General features: G+C 47.9%; 1 protein-coding gene across 1 annotated transcript in view; it reads right to left on the minus strand.

Moving 5' to 3' along the window:
- LOC147665088 (protein phosphatase 1 regulatory subunit 16A-like) overlaps nucleotides 1-21,028 on the minus strand; it is a 96,920-nt gene that overhangs the window by 57,077 nt on the left and 18,815 nt on the right. The window lies entirely within an intron of this gene.

Consider the following 21,028-nt stretch of genomic DNA (forward strand, 5'->3'; position numbering starts at 1 on the left):
TGGACAAGGACAAGGTCTTATGGCAGAAAGGACTTAGAGGATGTAGTTAGGATACCTTTACATCGGGAGGGAGAATAAGGGGATACAGGCTTACCAAGATGGGCCCGCAACCCCAAGCACTTTGTTTTTGATGGCTATTTGTGATAGAGAGGTTTTTGTAATTGCAACCAAGGCCTTTTATGAACATTGACTATGTAAATGTAAATGCAATTTGTACTTGTAAAGCGCACTAATACCCCAACTGGGGTTTCCTGGCGCTGTAACGCATACCGCTGTGGAACCCTTCCTGGCTTTACCCTGTGAAATGTCCACTCCTGGGCACCCCCAAGGAGAAGCCAGGCATCCCAGCGCTGTTGGGGCGGTTGTGGAGATTAAGCAAGCTTTTGCCCAGAGTTGTTGAGTGGGACCTATGATTAGAATAGGCACAGAGGCGAGAATTATCAGGTCCGGGGAGATTGAGTCCAAGAGCCGCCGAGGCGGGGATTGAACCCTGGTCCCGGGCCAGACCTCTGCATCAGGGTCTGCCGCTCTAACCATTGAGCCACACTTTTCGACTATATTTTCCCAGACCTAGCCAAAATATGACCGAGGAGAAAAGAAAAAAAATGTAATCAAAGACAAAAGTGGAAGCATGGTCTAGGACCCACAAGCCCAGTGAATGAGTGATCAAGCACCTGTGAAACAAGCCAACGCGTGATCAAGGACGTAACCAGAAGAGTAACGAAGAACCCATGGACCGATCCAAAATGTGATGAATGACATAACAGTACTCAAGAACCTACAGAATTTGCCACAGTGTAATCATGTACTAGAATTAAAGATCTATGGATCAAGCCAAAGAACACAGGAAGAAGTATGATAAAGGCTCTAAGATACCTCATCAAAGTGTTATGATGGACATCACCAGAAGCTTGAAGAAGGATTTACAGACTTAGCCAAAGTGCGATCGAGGATTAGCCAGAAGAGCGATCACCGACCTACAGATGTAGCCAAAATGTGATAGTAGTTGCAGATGGGCTAACACAGTGAGCTATACTAACTGAAGGGAGTAGAGTAAAGGCCGTCAAACTGGGGGTCAGCTCCCCTGGAGGGGCCCTAAGTGATCCCAGAGGGGGCGTCAGGCCCTGGACAAAAGAAACATTTAGCTAATGGAACAGCCTTGTTATTTTTTAGAAAAAAATGAGCAGCAGTAATCCACTCCACAATGGGCCATCAATAACATGTTTTATCATTTATATCCTGGCTGGGAGTAGGTGTCAAAGCGGACAGGACTCCAAATATTCCCCAAACCTTATGCCCCCCATTAATGATAATCAAACTACAGATACCTTTGCTCTTCAGTAATGCCTGGCTGACCAGAAGAGTATGCTTGGCAATCATGTATTTGATTGCTTTTTTAAAAGGGGTAACATAATTTAACTGCAGTGTTTAAATAGGTTTAGCCATATTTAAACTTTGCCGATGTAATAGAATAATTGGGAAATATTCGGGGTGGGGAAAGGGGGGGTCGGGGGGGGGGAAGCAATGATTTTCTTTCTCCACACTGAGGGACACACGGCAATAACAAGAATGAGGACTACTGGATAGGAGGATAATAAAGACATTCCAGGGAGAGGAGAGATATGTAGACATCTATCTGAAAGGATGAGTGAGGATATGAAGACATATAAATAATGCTGGCAACTCGAGTGCATCTATGCAGAACAGCTCCATAATCAGCTGAGGACATTTAATTGCTGACCACAGACAAAAGGTCCTGGAAGCTGCACCTGTGTCATCTGACTGCCTCTGGAAACGCAGGGGCTCCTGCTGGTCAAATGATATCTACCAAGAAGGATGGAGGGGTCTAATACAAGCCCAATATTGCTCATGAGACTAGGCCAGTGCTTAATTTGAGATGGTGGCTTCCAGTGCTGGGCACCATACGTAAATGTCAACACCGGTGCCTGCAACAATCTGCCACATGGTGGAGCTGTTTGTGAAGTTTCGAGATGGGCACAACAACAGTTGTTTAGGAATTAAATGTACATCAAAATGACTAATTTCCACCGTCCAAGCAATTCTCGTAGTTCTTAGGGCCTGGACTAGTCAGAATTGTCACACTTGTAGGAGTGTGATGGTTCGTAGTTGTGTTGGTACTGACATTGGCAGCGTTGGCAGGGGGAATGTGTGGTGCAATCTGCTGTGGCCCACTGATGAGAGGTCTGACACTTATGATTTTACAAATTCAGCTCTGGTCTAGACCCCATGGAATATGTACTCTTTCACAACCTCCTAACCAGTCACAACTCACCCATATCCCATCTACGACGACAGACCCTCTGTACTCCATCGCAGCCATCGGCCATCCCTGTTGTTGACACTTCCAGCACCTTGAGATGTTCAAGCATAAGGTTCACATCAAACAACCTCAACACACTCTCCCCTTCATCATCTCAGGTATTATCAACGTTGTGTCTCAGGTCATCTCCCAGTGGTTTTCTCCAACTTCCTTGTTCTAAGCATCTCTACTCACTCTACCCACAACTCTGTTTGTCTTGTTTATCTTTCTGATCCTAATTAATTCATCCAGATGTGCAGAAGAGGCAGCCACCTGAAAAGTATTGATGCACCCAATGGCGTAATACTAGGGGCGGCGCTCCAGCACTGTTGTTGACGTTATGAGAAAAAATGCAGTTCAATATTTCAATATGTTTTAACCCGTTAAGTGCGTGGGTCGGTCAACAGCCGCCGCGAGCACTACATCGATAGTGCTGCGCACATCCGTTGGCAGACGCGGCACCGCCCATGCAATAGAGCGCCCGCACCACGGCGGATTTTACGTCGCAGTTAACGGGTTGATATTCGTCCCGGCTCCATATAATAAGGAGGATCTACATATGCATGTATATTTTGCAGATCTGTAACCTGCTGGGAATCTTAATACTTTACAATTATTTTGAACCCTTATTATGTCTCTACTGTGCCTCTCTGTAAATCAGTTTCTAGGTTGAAGGGACCTGCTGGGTGATCTCTGCAGTCCGAGCTGGATGCAGGGCACCAGGGATTCACAGGAGATTCTCACTCCACTTGGAGGACATAGGACAGTGATGGGGCGCCGTGCACATTAAACTGCTAGAAAAGTGTGCACACTTGGCAGCTGATTTTGTTTTTTTAACCCTTTTGCTGCGGCGGCTATTCCGCCGCAGCGCTAACAGGGCGGGGTGGCCGCGCGGCGGCCGCATGCTGGTGACAGAACCGCTCCGTCACCAGCAGCGGTTGAGCTGTGCTGGTGACGGAGCGGTTCCGTCATGCCCCACCCAATAGAACGCACCGCGCAGGCGCGAAATCAGCGCCGCGCAGGCGCGGCGGCCGGGCCATGACAGAACCGCTCCGTCATCAGCACAGTGCCACCGCAGCTGATGACGGAGCGGTTCCGTCATCAGCAGGGGAGGGGTTAAACCAACTTTGAGTTTTTACAGTGTCTGTTACAGCTAATATGACAAGCATCACATGAGAACAATGCAATTGCAGTGTTGTGCTACCTGAAAGCCAATGCTGGGGCACCCCAGTGAGTTGCGATGGTGTATTAACATTGAACCATTAACATACAATGTTTGCCCCCAGAGGAAGTGAAGGTCGCAGACCAGTCTTCCCCCGGGGCCCTTCGTGCCTTGCACAGGGCAGGGTGGGGTTAGGTTACTTAGGAGGAAGGGGCGGGTTTTGATATTGGGGTTATAGAGGCGCCAGGAAGTGTTTATCCAGCCTCTTCCTGACGCAAGCACTACCGGGTGAGAGGTAGTTTTATGTGAGGTGGAGAGGTACTGTGGCAAGGGTTCAGGTCCCAGCAGGAGTTCCGTTTGGAAGTCAGCATGGTCCTTGTGGGCTATCGATGGTGTGAGGCGATAGAGACCCCTGACAATGATACAGTCAGGGCATTGTTCCAGAAATTAGGGGCGGCAGGTAGGGCCGGCATTCTCAGCCCTGGTTTTTTTTTTAAACACAGTTTTTACTCAGTTTCAGTTTGCAGGTGTATACACATATGCAGTGAAGTATTTAGCTCACGACATATCAACATCTCAAATCAGCAGAGAATGAAGGTACATCTAGCGCTACGCGCACAGAGCCATCGAAGCAGTGAGTGAAACTCAGGTTTTCTCTTTAAATGAACCATATATCGTGAAAGACATTAAACAAAGGCAAAACGAAATTAAAAGAAAAAAACAAGCACAATGTCCCCCTTCCTCCCCTGGTCCAATGGTCCACACTGTACAGTAGGGTTTAGGAGAAAGTTGTGTACACTGATTCAACTGTAAAAAAGAAAACAGACTCCACCAGGTGGAGTAGGCAATTACATACATCCCTGGGAATCAGTAATAAATTATTAAATGTTACTCAATTCCAAGCGAGTCAGCCGTAGGGGAAAGGGGAGCTGTGGATGATGCGGGCACAGCTGGTGACACCAGTGGAGGGAGGGAGGCGAGTGAGTCAAGGGCTTTAAGTGTCTCTAACATTTGGTCCCAATCCATAGAAATGAGAGTTTTGCGGTGGCCGCGGTACTCCTCCTGACCAAGGATGGCGGACCTTCTCAGTCCTGGTAACCTTGACCAGGCCTTGGTCAGCATGAAACACCTGACGCAGTCTGCATCGGGCAGGGTGGCAGCGGCTTGAATAAATGAGCCGCTACCGGCCAAGAAGGCCGCGGGAGGTGCGCAAAATGCGTTTCCGGTCCAGGGAAGACCTGGCTTGGCAGTTCGGGCTGGATTTTTCCCATGAGGAACAGGGTCAAGACTGATTTGCATATGGCTGGGTCTAAAATGGGGTGGTGTGGTGAGCAAAATACCAAAGGATTTAACCCAGATCTCCTAACTGGGGGTGAATGTTTGATTTGCTCTGCATTCCATCCATCATCTGTATGTCTTTTGCTTTCTTGCCCTAAGTGCGCCGGGTATGCCCAAACATGGGTCCCGGGCTTACTGTGTCACTGCATTCAAGCTAGCCTAGCTGATGAGGGATGATAACCCAAAACCGGTCCCAGGATGCTCGTTTCTGGTCCAGGAAGAACCTGGCTTGGCAGTTCGATCTTGACTGCTCCCATGAGGCACAGGGTCAAGACTGATTTGCATATGGCTGGGTCTAAACTGGGGTGGTGTGGTGAGCAAAATACTGATGGATTAAACCCAGATCCTTGTGACTGGGGGTGAATGTTTGCATTGTTCAGCATTCCGTCCATCAATTGTTTCTTTTGCATATGTCGCCCTAAGTGGGAAGGGTATGTTCAGAAGTGGGTCCTGTGCTCACTACAACACTGGATTCAAACTAGCGTGGCTGATGTAGGGTGATGCCCCAAAACCGGTCCAAGGATGCTTGTTTCTGGTCCAGGGAGAACCTGACTTGGCAGTTCGGTCTTAACTGTTCCAATGAGGCACAGGGTCAAGACTGATTTGCATATGACTGGGTCTAAACTGGGTTAATGTGGTGAGCAAAAGACCAATGGATTTAACCCAGATCTCTTGACTGGGGGGGAATGTTTGATTTGCTCTGCATTCAGTCCATCATCTGTATATCTTTTGCAACAAATTGGGAGATAGGAGGAGAAGCCTACCAGCACTTCACTCCTTGGCAGAGGAGCAGAGATTTATGCAGAAGGGAGGGGACTGGGCCCGAGGTGTTGGAGAACTGGCAGACGCGAGCTCCAACAGGAGGCCTGAATGCAGCATTGAACCTCCCAGAGATGGCTGGGCCTCTGGAGCTTTCAGCCAGGCCTCCACCTGGGAATGTTCCTGGGAAGGAGGCTGGGGACCAGGGCTCAGCCCTTAGGAAAGGTGACTGGGACTGGACCTCAGGTGAGGGCCTAGGGGGACCCCTTTATTGCAGGAGACATTCGTGGTGCCCTTGGGCCCTATAGTCCCCCGGGCCCAGTAGGTGGCAGTGAGTTGATATCGAGGAGCGCTTACGCAAGCAGTGCCAACTCATTAAGGAGATGGAGGAGAGCTGGGCCAGAATGTGCAAGGCTAGGGAGAGGTCATCTGCTCCTGAGGACAGGGAGCCCCGGGTGGAGACTGCATATAGTGGGGCTCAAAGGACAGCGGACCTGAGACCGGGATGGGAGTTGGTATGTGTGCCTGAGGAACAGGAGCGAGAGGTAGGTAGGTTGGGGGAACGGTGGTACGAAGGATGCCCCAGATGTCAAGTGCGGACAAGAGGAGTACCAAGAACAAAGGGGCCTGAAGCAGTGCTGGACGCCGCAAGGAGAAGATGGTGGGTGGAGCCTTGTCGACAGGTATGGGTGACTGGGGGACAGCGTGGGATACTGATGTCCCTAGAGTTGGGGGTAAGCCTTGCAGGTTGGTGGGTGTTGTAGATGAGGTTGTGGAGTACTTACGGGCCATGCTGCTAGACACTACCTCGGCAACGGGGTGCCTGATCAAGTAGCTGCCAACAAGAAGGTGGTGGGTACCGGAGTCCAAACTGATGGTACGGTTGAGCTCAGCTAGGCAGACGGGAAGGGTGAGATTGAGGAGGATAAGCATAAGAAGCGGCTATCTTATATAGGGTTGGTGATACCTTTAGCTTCCCATCTATCAGAAAAAAACAAGAATAGAATCTGGAAATGTAGGAAATTCAGGCAAAGGAAGGGTCTAAGGAAGAGGAGTGAGAATTGACCAGGTGGCTGAGAGTTCCCAAAAATATGGACTATTGGACTTTAGCCTTTTTGATTTTTGCTAGCATATACTGTAGGAGTCACTTGGATAGAGCGATTGCGCTGCATAAGTACAGAAACATTATTCGCAAGGCGCAGATGCATGTCGGTGGTTATGCCTGGCTGAGCTACGATGAGGAGTTATGGGCTTGCATCAGCCTTAACCCGGATAAGCCATGGGGAGAGGTGGCTTCGGAGCTATGTGTGCAGTAAATGTCGTCCACTCTAACTACAACCTCAACACACATGGCAAGCGGCCTACCTGTGGCTTATCAGTCCTTTCACTCCCTCCCCGCAGGTAGCGGGTCATGCACAGAAGCCAATGGGACCCAGCACTGGGGCGTGTTAGCATTTCAATAAGGGGTTCTGCTCTCTGCATCCCTGCAAGTTTAAGCACAAATGTACCAAATGCGTGGCCAGGACTGCAGAACAGTGGAAGGCCTCAAGAGGCAGGGGGCAGTCTGGACCCAAGTGCCCCTATCCCAGTTATGGTGGGGACATGATACCTTGCCTCTCCGTGTCCCCCGACAGGGTAGCGGCTCTGCATTTGGAATGGAGGTTCACTGAAGGATTTCAGGCGAGTTACCAAGGTGCCAGGGTGCGTATGTGGGAGGACAATTTGAAATCAGCCAAGAAACTCCCTCAGGTAGTGGTGGCAAAACTGAAAAAGGAGGTAGCTGAGGGCAGGTTGGCAGGCTCATTCTTGGAGTGGCCACAAAGACTTAAATGCGGAAGAGGATGCCAGAATGCTGTATTCCTCTGTGGATGATGCTATCCGTTTGGTGAGAAGTGTGGGTCGGGAGGCTGAAATGGCGAAATGTGATATCAAATCAGTTACTGCCCATGCATCCTGCTGACTTTGCTTTGCTAGGCATTCTATTTCGGGGAGGTATCTATGTGGACAAAGAGCTGCCTATGGGGTGTTCCATTTCCTGTGCATTGTTTGACCTTTTCAAAAACCACAGTTGATGGACAAAATGCAGAACAATGTCATACATTCACCCCAGTACAGAGATCTGGGTATAAATCCATCGTTTTTTTTCACTCCATACCACCCCAGTTCAGACATGGCCGTATGCAAATCAGTCTGACCCTGTGCCTCATGGGAACAGTCCAGCCCTAACTGCCAAGCCATGCCTTCTCTGGACTGGAAACAAGCTTCCGAAGACCGGTTTCTGGCATTCCAGCCGTCTTCAGCCCGGCTTGCTTGAATCCAGTAGTGTGGAGAGCATGGGACTCACGTCTCGGGGTGACAAATGCAAAGTACAGAGATCTGGGCATAAATCCATCGTTTTTTTGCACTCCATACCACCCCAGTTCAGACATGGCCATATGCAAATCAGTCTGACCTTGTGCCTCATGGAAACAGTCCAGCCCGAACTGCCAAGCCATGTCTTCCCTGGACCGGAAACAAGCTTCCTAGGACCGTTTTCTGGCATTCCAGCCGTCTTCAGCCAGGCTTGCTTGAATCCAGTGGCAAAGTGAGAAAGGGAATCACGTCTGAGCATACCCTGCCAACTCTCGTGGCATGCCTGCGCTGGCGAGAGAGCCCTTGAGCCACTAACAGGCCCACGTAATGCCTTTCCCCTGCACCGCCTGCGCCCTGATCAGGACTGTCCCGGTGGGGACCCGTAGCATGGTGTCAATGTTCTCGGGCGAGGTGTGTTGCTGTCGCTCCACCCAGTCTATGCATCTCGTGTTTCCGTAAAAGAAGTAGGATCGTCCATTCACCAACACTTCTACCTGTGCAAGTACTTAGTACTTTGGCCATGTTCCAGCCGAAAGAAGAGAATGTAAAGTTGGCGCCCGCTGGCCAATTAGAAGTCAGCAAATGAGAGTGACAATAAAATCAATGAATGGTAAGCAATGCGCAGACTGCAAGCCCTTTGCTGTATGCAATAACCCTTGCAAGTGAGAGCGCATGCACCGTCCCAGGCGAGACCTAAACAGTGTCACACTGCAAATAAGGCAGTTTTGAACTTGGAATAAAATGCTGTACAGATGCTTTGCAAGGTACAGGTGATCGCATGCATCGACCCACCAGATCAAAAAAGAGCCCAAAAATCTGCCCACACACTGGCCCGTCAGACCAGCTCTCTTGACAGTGCCAGACTACCTTGTATGCCAGGCCAACTCTGTAGGTCACAGGTTCAACTGCTGTCAAGGCTAACTCAGCCTTTCATCATTCCAGTCAAGTAAATTTATGAAAACTATATTTCTAATAGTAACATTTATTATTTACAGTATTAAGAAAACCCAAACTGGGTTTTAGGAAGCACTGTTGAAAAAACATATTAGAGCACTGTAACCGACTCTCCCCCAGCCTTGTTTGCCCTTCCAAGGCAGCTGCCTTTTTGGAAATGGGATTTCAATATGCACCAGCAAGCATTTGAAAAACAGTAACATTGAAAATAGCCATACTAATGTTTGAATCGGATGCCTCAATACATATGCATCCCATTTTAGTATTGTTGTGACAATATTGGAGCAGTAGAAAGAGACACAAAAATGTGTGAGTGTGTGCATATGTGTGTGTGTGTGTCTGTATGTACGTATGAGTTTCGGTAAGAGTGCCTGTGTGACTGCTTATGTGTGTTTTAGTATGTTTCTATGTGTCTGTTTGTATATGGGAGTAATCTGTGTTGCAGTACGTATGTCTCTGTGCTTATGTCTGGCCCTGTAAGTAAGTGAGCATTTGTGCCTGCCTGTCTGGCAGTGTGTATGTGCATCTGTGTGTTTGTCCCTGTGTATAGCAGTGTGTAGGATTGTCTGTCTGTGTGCAAATGTGTTTGTGTGTGCCAATCAGAGTGTACATGTGTCGCTTTTCCTGTGTATGTTTCCAAATGAGGGCCTATCAGTATGTTTATGTGCCTGTACCCGTGTGTGTGTGTACCTTTGTGTGTCTGGCAGTATCTATATGTACCTGTGTGGGCCTAGCAGTGTTTAGTATCTGCATCTGTGTGTGTATATATATCAGTGTGTATGCTTCTCTGTGCCTTTGTTTAGATGTGCCTGTAGTTGTCAATCAGTATTTATGTATATTTGTGTGCCTGTGTTTGTGTTGTTTGCTAATATTTTCTGTGTGCGCCTGGCAGTGGGCACACATGTCTGTGCCAACGAGTGTTTAGCACTGTGTACATGACTGTGCATGTCAGCAGAGTTAATGTGCCTTTGTGTGTATACATACCTCTGTTTGCGTCTAGCAGTGTACAGGTGCTAGTGTGGATGTGTGCCTGCGTGTATCTTGCAGTTTTTTGTGTGTGTATGTGTGCATCTAGCAGTGTGTATGTGATTGCATCTGTGTGTGATTAGCAGTGTGTGGGTGTTAATGGTTGTGTGTGTAGAAATATGTATGTACCCTGTATGTCTAGTAGTGTGGGTTGCTTCCTGTGTGTGTCTTGCCATGTGTGTGTCTGTACCTGTGTGTGGTTAGCAGTAAGTTGGTGCCTGTGCGTCTTACTGTGCGTGTGTCTGTAGCAGTCAATGTGGGGCTTTGCCTATGTGTCTAGCAATGTGTCTGTGCCTGTGAATCTGGCAGTTTGTTGGTATCTGTGTGTTTAGCAGTATATCTGTGCCTGCGTGTCGAGCAGTGTGACTGTATCTGTGCCTATGCGTCTAGTAGTGTGTTTGAATGTGTGCTTTTGTGCTTGCTGCAGTGTGAATGTGTGTAGGCCTGTGTATGTGTGTCTCTTACAATATGTATACGTGTGTTTGGCATTTTGAGTGTGTCTAAAAGTGTGTGTGTCGGTGCTGAGTATAATTAGCAATGTGCACGTCTCTTTGCCTGCACATGTTTAGCAGTGCATGTATGTGCCTAGCAGTGTGCACATGCCTGTACTTATGTGTCTAGCAGTGTGTGTGTGCATGCATGTTTGTGCAGCAGTGTGTGTGTGTGTCTGTGCGTGTCTATCCGTGTGTCTCTGCCTGTGGCCATGTATGTGACAGTGCATTTATGTCGGTGTGTGTATGTCACATTGTGTGTGTCTAACAGTGTGAATATGTCTGTCTGTCTTGCACGGTGTGTGTGGACCTGAGTCATTCTAGCAGGGTGTATGTGAATGTTTAGAAGTCTACCTATGTGTGCCCATCAACGTGTGTCAGGTGCCCGAGTGTGTGCAGCAATGTTGAGTGTGTGATTACCGCGGTACCTTATTTATGTTTTAAACCCTCCTGTGCACTCTATCAGCTGATGCGAGGGATACAAGGCCCAGAGATAGCATTGTGCATTCATATGTACACAGGGCCGGCCCTAGGCATGGGCGGTATGGGCAGCTGCCCAGGGCCTCGCGCTCTGGGGGCCCGCTGCCGGCCCTGCAGAGTAGCAGTAAGGCACTTAGAGGGGCCTCACATCTTCCCTTTCGCCCGGGGCCTCAGAAGGCCTCAGAAGGCCTAGGACCGGCTCTGCAGGGCACGAGTCGGGGTACCACGCGGGTGGACGGCATCCCCCCACTTATTTCCGAGGGTTGTTCAGGGTGGACGCCGTCCACCCTGCTAAATAAAAACCACGTCCACCATTAAAAAACGGGAGCGCGGCGCGCACAAAGTAAATAAAGCATTCCCGCATTTGTCCGTAATTTTAAACGGGCACAGCTTGCCCCCACCTCCCTTCTTGACTCCGATGCTGTATAGAAGCTCAGACCCCCAGCAGCACTGTAGAGGCACAGCGGGATGGCAACCCTCACACCTCCAGCCCTTGATGAGCTGTTAAAAGGTGCTTGAAGGTGACAGAGGGAGGGCGGCAGCTTCGGAGCAGCAACATCTATTCACATGCAAACAGCCCTGAATGAGTCTTGTATCTGCTATTTAGAGGGGGGCTCACACATTCCATTTCCACCCAGGGCCCCAAACATCAGAGACTCGGCCAGATTACACCCCGGATTACACCCAGGCACCACGTGGTTCTCTTCACATAGCTTAATTACTGTCACAAAATTGTAAGCAAACCTCGGTTCTTCAATCATGCAGGCTATAATGTAAGAAAATAAAGAAATGGCACAATCGCACCCACACTGAATAACAAAGTATGGAGGACAATCAGTTCAATCAGTTCTCTCGGAGTATCTCCTGTAAGTACAGTACATCACAGTGGGGATGGCATTTTGAACAGAGAGCCTGTCTTCTCGTTGTCTTGTGCAGGAGAGGAGCCCAATATGATACTAGAATACTGCATGCCCACCCCTGTGCTCCCTCTCCTGTGATGGTTCCTGCCCTCCCCTCAGTGATGGCACCTGTCCCCTCATGTTGTGGCTCCAGTCCACCCCCACCTGTGATGGCTCCTGTAACCCCCCCCCCCCCCCCCCGTGGTGGATCCTGTCTCCGCCCTGGGTGGCTTCTGTCCCAGTCCTGGAACGGCCCCTGCAGCGAGGGTGAAGTTCTTGATGGGCCTCTTCTCAAAAGGGCTCAGCTCAAAATTAATATGGAAAGGTGGGCGTGTAAGTAAGTGAAGGGATGTGTGAATGGCTGGATGAATTAGTGAAAGGGTGAATGGATGAATGAAAGATTGAATAAATGGATAATGAGAGAGGATAGATGGATTGATGAGTGAGGGGAAGGATGGAGAGAAAATGTAAATAGCTGGATGTATGGGTGGAAGGGTAGCTGGATGATTGATGAGGGGAAAGATGGATGAGGGGAAGGATGAGGGACGGAGGGAAAGGATGGATGGATGAGGGGAAGGATAAATGGATGAGGGGAAGGATGGATGGATGGAGGGGAAGGATGGATGGATGAAGGGCAGGATAAATGGATGGGATGGATGGGTGAGGGGAAGGATGGATGAAAGGAAGGATGGATGAGGGGAAGGATGAAGGATGGATGGATGAGGGGCAGGATGGATGGATGGGTGAGGGGAAGGATGATAGATGAGGAGAAGGATGGATGGATGGAGGGGAAGGATGGATGGATGAAGGGCAGGATAAATGGATGGGATGGATGGATGGGTGAGGGGAAGGATGGATGAAAGGAAGGATGGATGACGGGAAAGGATGGATGATGATGAGGGGAAGGGTGGATGGATGGATGGATGATGAGGGGATGGATGGACGGATGATGAGGGAAAGATGGATGGATGATGAGGGGATGGATGGATGGATGGATGATGAAGGGAAGGACAGATGGATGGATGATGCGTGGGTGAAAGGATGGATGGATGGAGAGTGGGTGAAGGGATGGATGGGTGGGTGAAAGGATGGATGGATGGATGGATGGAGAGTGGGTGAAGGGATGGATGGATAAGTGGGTGAAAGGATGGATGGATGGATGATGAGTGGTGGATGGATGGATGGATGGATGATGAGTGGGTGGGTGAAAGGATGGATGGATGGATGAGTGGGTGGGTGGATGGTGGATGGGTGAAAGGATGGATCAGTGGATTGGACGGTGGGTGGGTGAAAGGATGGATGAGTGGGTGCGTGGATGGTGGGTGGATGATGGGGGGTAGGTGGATGAGTGAAATGATGGATGGATTGATGGATTGATAAGTGCAAGGGTGAATGAATGGACATATGAGTGAAAGGGTGGGTGTAAGGATGGATGAGTGAGTGAAAGGGAGGGTAGATGGAAAAAAGGATGAATAGATGTGTGAAGGAGTGAAATGATAGATGGATGAGTGATAGGGGCAATGGATGGATTCATGAGTGGATGAGTAGATGGATGGGTGGGTGGATGGATGGATGGATGGAAGGAAGGCTAAGTGAAAGGGTCGATGGAGAGAGAAAAGGAGGATGGATGGATGACTAAAAGAGTGGATGGGTGGAAGGATTAGTAAGTGAAAGGATGGCTGGATTGGTGAAAGGGTAAATGGCTGAATGGATGAGTGAATGGATGGATGGGATGAAGAGTGGATGGATAAGTGTACAGATGGATAGGGTGAAAGGGTGGATAGATGGATGGATAATGGAGAGGAGTGAAAGGATGGATGAGGGGATGGATGAAGGGATGGATGAGTGAAATGATACATGGGAGGATACATGATGGATAGGTTTGCAAATGGTTGAATACTTTTGGAAATGGCTGGGCTTACTTATATACTATTGCGCGACCTCTGATGTGTCTGTAAAACATACCTATTGTCCTGAAGTTTTGTCCTAAATTTTGACCTCCTGTCCTGAATTTGTGTCCTGAATTTTGACCCTTTGTCCTGAATTTTTACACTCACCGTCCTGAATTTGCACCAATGCCAGTTGGTCACCCTAATTCTTTGTGCGGTAGAACCGAGGCTCTTTAACACAGCAGCATGAGAGTGACGAGAGAGAAACCTGGCAGAGTGCTGCCAAAGAGCTCTCCCACTCAGAATATTTCATTATTTAAGTGATCGTGAACAATTAAGGGTAAACTGAGATGTGAAAAACTAAACACAATGCGATGCGGCTGCACGAGACTTGAGGAGTTAATTAAGTATTAGTACTAGCAAGTGTGCTGTAAGTTAAATTAAAACATTTTACATGCACTGTGCACCTCGTGCGTGTAGAATCAGAGTACCACTAGACCCGGCCCTGCCAATTCAGTGCCGGCGCTAAGCACTGGCACAAATTAAGCCCTGCATTGAACAATTGACACCAGGCTACAAAATGTAAGTAGTATGATGGTGTACCCTTGTGTGTTCTTCCGTGTGTCGCTGTTTCCACATGGAATGTTTAATGATGACAGCAACGCCCCCTTCTAGTTTGTGTTGTTGGTCTGAATTGTATAATTTTGTGGAATGGGGAGGTGTAGGATGGCGCTGGATCGTTCATTTAAACATGGCTCCATGATGACGTCTGACTTGGCATTACGTATGTCAGTATATTTTTAATTTAGGCTCAATCCTGTCAGTGTTTGGATAATTGCACTACTGGATAGGGGGGCACAAAGTTTTGCAAAGGTTCTGCCCGCTTTCTTCAAGGAGTCCCCACAAAATGACATCATGAGCTAGGCCCACCCCAATTTTATAGTAAGTAGTCTCTGTAAAGGGGGAAACAACCATTACAATGCATGAGTCATAATCGGCCCTTTTTTTAGGAACTATCACAAAAATAAACAGTATTAATACAAAGTAAAGCAATGTTTATATTTTGTTGCACTGAAGTAAATGAAGGCAAATAAGTCAAACTAAAATATACCAAAACTAAATACATTTCCTAAAATAAATAGAAATAAATAAATCTGCTAAAATAAATACAATGGCCAGTTAATATATCTAAAATTTAGGCATTGACCCAAGTAAATGCCCCGGCAGCTCCATTGTCTTCAACCAAGATTCCCAATGTTAGACTAATGTTCTGATTTGTTACCTTTGCTGCAAATTGTAAAGCGTTCTGATATCCTTCAGGATCAAGTTCGCGCTATATAAAACTTTATAAATAAAATAAATAAATCTAGCCACAGCTAGAGAGAGGCAGCTGGGACAAAACTATGTAATACAGAGTCGCTAGTTTACAATAGGTGGGGAGATAACATATAACACTCATCGATAGAATAACGTGAATATGGAGCCCTAGTGTGTGTAATAGTCATTGTCGAGTGTGGGAAGCAGCCTCTCTGGGAACCTGTAATGTGTACAAAATCTTGCAGTCAAACTTTCCTGTAGTGTTTTGAAAATGTGTTGATGTCACCTTCGCCAAACTTCATCCACATTTGGGCTGCTAATTCCTCCATACAGGGACCTTAGGTCACAGGCTTAAGTACCAAGCAGCTTCAATTGTTAAATCTTGCATTATATGCAAATGATAGATCTGCCTTACATGTGATGTCACTTCCTGTCGTGATGTCACTTCCTGTCGTGATGTCACTTCCTGTCGTGATGTCACTTCCTGTGACCACGTCTACCTTGGAGAGTCCCCCCACTTCTTTTTTTAGGACTTGTGCCCTGCGGCTCTGTATGTACATTCTGCCGCCGCCGACGATCGGGGCGGAAAAGTTAATAATTGACCTTGTAAAGTAAACAATTTGAAATAATGGCCAAAGGGACGCAATTCGTATCGCTCTATTAGCGGATTTTCTGGTAATGATGCTTACTTAGAAACAGGCAGCCCCCCCCCCCCCCCCCGCCCCCCTCCCCTCCGAGCTGTCAGTGCAGACTGACGGCACGTGGGGCTTGAATGAGTGCATTCCCTGACAGCAGAGGGCGTGCTCGAGGCGTGTCGCGTGCTCGGGGCTGCAGGTACCTTCATATTCAGCGCCAGGATGCGCTTTTCGGGGTGACAGCCCGCGCTTTATAAATGCAACAATCAAATCAAATCGTATTCATTTTCTCATTCGACCCTTTTGTTTGTTTCGGGTCTATCAATGCTTTTCATGGTGTGTCTGTGCGTCCTGACTCCAGGCCACAATGATTCTGACCCCGCAAATGACGCGCCACGGGACAGTGAAGAAACGCAGAAAGAAGAGGGGTCCTGAAAGGTAAAAGGGGCCCTTCCACCCCCCCCCCCATGTCCTTTTCCATGTAGAGGAGCCGCTCAGTAGAGAAAACAAACATTTGTGTACTGCTGAAAACAACAAAATGAGGAGCTACAAGCAACTATGTGGGAAGCAACGACGAGGAAAGCAACAGAACGGGAAGCAACAAACAAACAAAAAACAGGTAATAGGTCTCGCCTAAAAGACAGCTATTTGCGGACAAAGGAGGTGGGAGGGATTGTCACTGCCCCAGTAAGTGGGAAGTTCTTGCCTGGTGCTGGTCTGGTGCCAGGCTGGCACTGTGCTGCAGGTGAGCAGCAGTGCCCATGCCTTCCATGCTGCTCTGTTTCTGTGCTCCAGGGGAGGGGCACAGTACCTTGTCACTTGCTGTTCTTGCTGGCTGTGCTGCAGCTGGGCCACAGACCAGGGGCTGTGCAGTACTGCTGCTTTGCTACTGTGTTGGAGGTGGGCATCAGTGCCATTTCCGAGTGATGTGGAGTGCCTGGTCTATTGCTGCTTCTCTGACACTATGCTAGAGGGGAGGGGTGGCACTCAGGGCATTCCCGGGTATTGTGCAATCATTTGTCTGCTGCTGCTGATGTTGTGCCGCAGAGGGGGGGCAGCAATGCCAAGCTGGGGGATTGTGGTGTCCCTGCCCTGCTGCTGCTAATTTCAACAGCGGCTGGCACTGATCGGAGGTAGGAGGCAGGAGGATGCAGGTGGAAGGGGGAGGATGCAGGTGGAAGGGGGAGGATGTGGGAGGTAGGGGCGGATGCAGGGTGGTACGGGGAAAGTGGGTATAAAACAAATAAAATAAAAACATAACTTCTCGCTGCTTCCTCAGCTCCGTAGTCCGCCCTCGCAACGCCTTACCGGAAGCACACCCAGGTGACCAGTCATAATGAGTTATTATCATTTTATTTTTCCTTTGTGTCACTGCAAAAAAAGCAGTGGGCGATGCTCCTCCGCCTTAGCGGAGGAGCCACCACTTGCTCATTTGCTGTGTTGTGTTGTGGGTCTATAGACGTGCCACTCCGAATGCAGGTCAGATACGGTGCAAAGCCGGACAACAGAGCCTGACCCTTTTGTTGATCAGTACCTGGCTTGGTGTTCTGGTACTGGGTTGAAGGTGGACAGCAGTCTCTTCCGCAAGTGGGCCCCTACTTTTGGAAAGGAAGTATAAAAGTGCAGGAACTCATTATGACGAAGTGCCCGCTTGCTACTAGAATTACTAGTACTCGCCCATTAAAGATAATGCATGTTTGCTGAGAGGTGCAGGTGCTCTCCTGTTGAAATTAAAGAAGGTCAGATACTCAGTATGAGACAGTACCAGCCCAGTTAAAGCACTCGCGGTACCAATGCCAATTCCAGAAGTCCATGCAGTACCTGGCTTTTTGCTGCTCTGATGCCATGTGCAAAATAAACAATTGATGGACAGAATGCTAGACAATGCAAACATTCACCCCCAGTCAAAAGGATCTGGGTTTAATCTATCATTCTTTTGCTCACCACGCCACCCCAGTTTGGACCCAGCTGTATGAAATCAGTCTTGACCCTGTTCTTTATGGGAACAGTCCAGACAGAACTGCCAAGCCAGGTCCTCCCTGGACCGGAAACAAGCATCCTGGGACCGGTTTCAGGGCATCACCCTTCAAGAGCCAGGCTAGCTTGAATCCAGTGGTGTAGTGAGCACGGGACCCACATATGGGCATACCCCGAAATCGGTCCCCCGATGCTTGTTTCTGGTCCAGGGAGAATCTGGCTTGGCAGTTCGGGCTGGACTGTTCCCATGAGGCACAGGGTCAAGACTGATTTGCATATGGCTGGGTTCAAACTGGAATGGCATTTTGAGAAAAACTACAATGGCTTAAAACCTAGATCTCTTTACAGGGGGTGAGTATTTGAACATTTTCAGCACTCAGTCCTTCGTCTTGTTGTGTTTGCAATGTCCTGTGGCCTAACATTGCCTTGTACGTTGCTCCGAACTGGATACTATACTGCAATGGGGTTAAAATTGCCAGTCCGGTGGCTGCGCAGTATGTGGCTTAGTGCTGTGTTTTTTTAGGGGTTTAGAGCAGTGCCCGTGAAGATGCAGCTCTCACACTGTGTTGCAGGTAAACAGCAGTGCCTACCTGAACAGCAGACTCAGCTTCCACACCCCTCGCCGCCAGCTCCGCTCTGCCAGCCTCGCCCTCGCTCGCCTTCAGAAGACTCCTCAAGACCTGGCTCTTCGAACAGTAGCGAAGCTTCCACCCCCCCCCCCCACCCCCTCAGCGCCTTGCGACCCTCACGGGTAAATAGCGCGCTCTACAAATAGATTGATTGATTGATTGATTGCCTGCTATGGTGGTATTGCTGTTTCAGGTAGCCCCCGTAACTTGCCCCCTCTAGCTCCATGCTGTTTTCGTCTCTTTGCCTTATTGGATAATTCGGCTTAATATCCTCAGTTAGTGTTGCCGAAGTAAACATTTCCAACTTTCTCTGTTCCTCAGTAATTGATTGAGACGGTGTGTGTACTCTCGCTTCGCAACAAGCACAGACAGGACATGGGGGGAAGGGCGTGAAAGGAGACCAGATCAAAAATTGATCAGCAAGAAGCCCTGCCCATCTAGAAATAAATGATAAAACACACAGCTATTTGTGGAAAGCGTTTATGGGCATGTTTGGTTAAGCTCAGAACTTAATTTCAATGTATGATTGTGAATGAAAGATACCCTGTCCCCTTTACATTGTGCTGTCACAAGGAATATACTTTCCAGGTGGTGCTCCCTTCTGTATTGACTTTGCTGTATGGAATAACCGGAAAAACGAGAAAAAAAGGGCTGTTGAGGAAGAAGCAGGAGTGGGAGGGCGAGGCGAAATAGCACTTGAATTGCGTTGGGAACAGCAGACGGGCACTGATTAAGTTGAATCAATTGGTCCACACTCTACAGTAAGCATCAGAAGTGACATTTTGGCTTAACTACCCAAAAAAGGGATGCTGCAAAGAGGAGTGATGCTGAAGTGAACAAATGTTAAGGTATGGGACGGCTCCAATTTTTTTAATTCACTATAGTGTCTCGCAACGCAAGCAAGATGTATGCACTGGCGCAGGCTTGACCCTAAAAATATATATTTTACTCTAAAAGGTACCAGATCCCAGTGTGAGCAGCAGATAAGCACTAAAAAAATCTATACGTCATGTGTGCTTCATAGAAAGGACAAAAAGCTAAGAAGTAGTAATACCAACATGTGCTGTCCATTGAGAAGCAACTAAATCAGAGAGACAATGAAGCACAGAAATGTAATGGGCAGGCTAAAATACGCTTTTTAGTGTTAAAAATAAAATAAAAAGAAACAAACTTGTCAAAAGTGTTGGACCTGGCCCTGTTTGCAAGGTTATTCCCAAATCTTTTGCCTTCCTCTTCCTATTTCTCTGACCTTTTTTGTTGGCTTTATCACTCTGGGCAATATTGCCGACTACTGCTACAGTGCAAGTGCTCCCTGTCTAAACTGTAATGGTATTTGGTTTCTCCATGATTTGCCAATTTGCTTTTCTAGTAACTCCCTAGTACATTGCACCAGGTGTGCCCAGGGCCTGTAAGTCAAATGCTACCAGTGGGCCTGTAGCACTGATTGTGCCACCCACATGAGTAGCCCTGTAATGTGTCTCATACCCACCACTGCAGTGTCTGTGCATGCAGTTTGAAACTGTGATGTAGACCTGGCACGTGTAACCACTTGCCAGGCCCAAATCTTCCCTTTTAATAAATAAATGTCACCTCCAAGGTACGTTCAAGACAGTCCCATTGACATGGAGCAGTGCATTTAAACGGTAGAACATGTACAGTGGTGTTTTACATGGGGATTGCTTTGAAACATTTTTAAGTGCAATTTTCCATTGGGAGCAGTTAGAAAATTGAAGTTTGGGGTCTCGGAACCCACAATTTAAAAATACATCTTTTAGTAAAGGTGGATTTTAAATTACATGTATGAAAAGGTCACTTTTAAAACATGAGCATGTATTTACTTTAACTATTCTGTGCCTCTGCCTGTCTCTGAATACACATCTGGGTCAGAGGGACAGTTGGGCTCCTGTGCATTCACTCTAGGCAGTCACACAGGGTGTTATGTTTACGTCCTCAGGATCAGTTTGTGGAATAGTATGCCAACCTCTAGATCGAGTCAACGCCTGAACAGCCGTAATGGCACAGAGCATTGAGAGGATCAAGCGTGGAGAAAAAGATGCAAAAACCAGGGAGGAAAGGAAGGGGACAGCAGGGAGGGAGATATGCAAGACACAAGCAGATAACACGCATAAGACTATAGTTACAGAAATCAGAACTGACAGTGGTATGCAATTACCGAATATTGGTATACCTGTAAAGGAAAATATAACTCTTTTAGATGTGTAGAGGTATCTGGTAGCGTAGAATATGTTGCGGTGTAACTATAACAATACAAAAGCAAGCAACAATACTATAACAAGGATTTCATACTTTCCAGTGTTTCTATATACATATAGCATCCATAGAAGAACCTACCTAAGTATCCCTCTAACAGTGCATCACAGGGGATGAGTGTAACCTTACACCTCTAGAATACCCCTGTTAAGTGGAAGAGGTAAATACATTAGTTAGCACCTATACACAATGAAATACACGCTGCCACTTGTAGTAATATCCATTTCAATACAAAGAAATATGCGAAGACCCTTCATAATTTAGTTCAATTACTCAGCCCAAGTAATGCCTCTTAATTGGGTTCAAGGGTTTAATCCAAAGTAAGGAAGGGGAAGTGATCACCAAAGTTTATGTGCACCCTGCACATCCAATAACCCAACTAGGGTAAACTCCATTGGCCGACAATACCAACCGGGCCAAATCCAAGGTTTAAGCTTGACACAAAACCTACTTGCAGTAACAGCCGTTACCGAGTAGGCTGAAAAAGAACACCCGACAAAAGACTCAGCGATTCCGCTGTAAAGCGCTG

This window comes from Lissotriton vulgaris, unplaced genomic scaffold (genome assembly GCF_964263255.1).
Source record: "Lissotriton vulgaris unplaced genomic scaffold, aLisVul1.2 SCAFFOLD_850, whole genome shotgun sequence".
In the NCBI taxonomy this organism is placed as follows: domain Eukaryota; kingdom Metazoa; phylum Chordata; class Amphibia; order Caudata; family Salamandridae; genus Lissotriton; species Lissotriton vulgaris.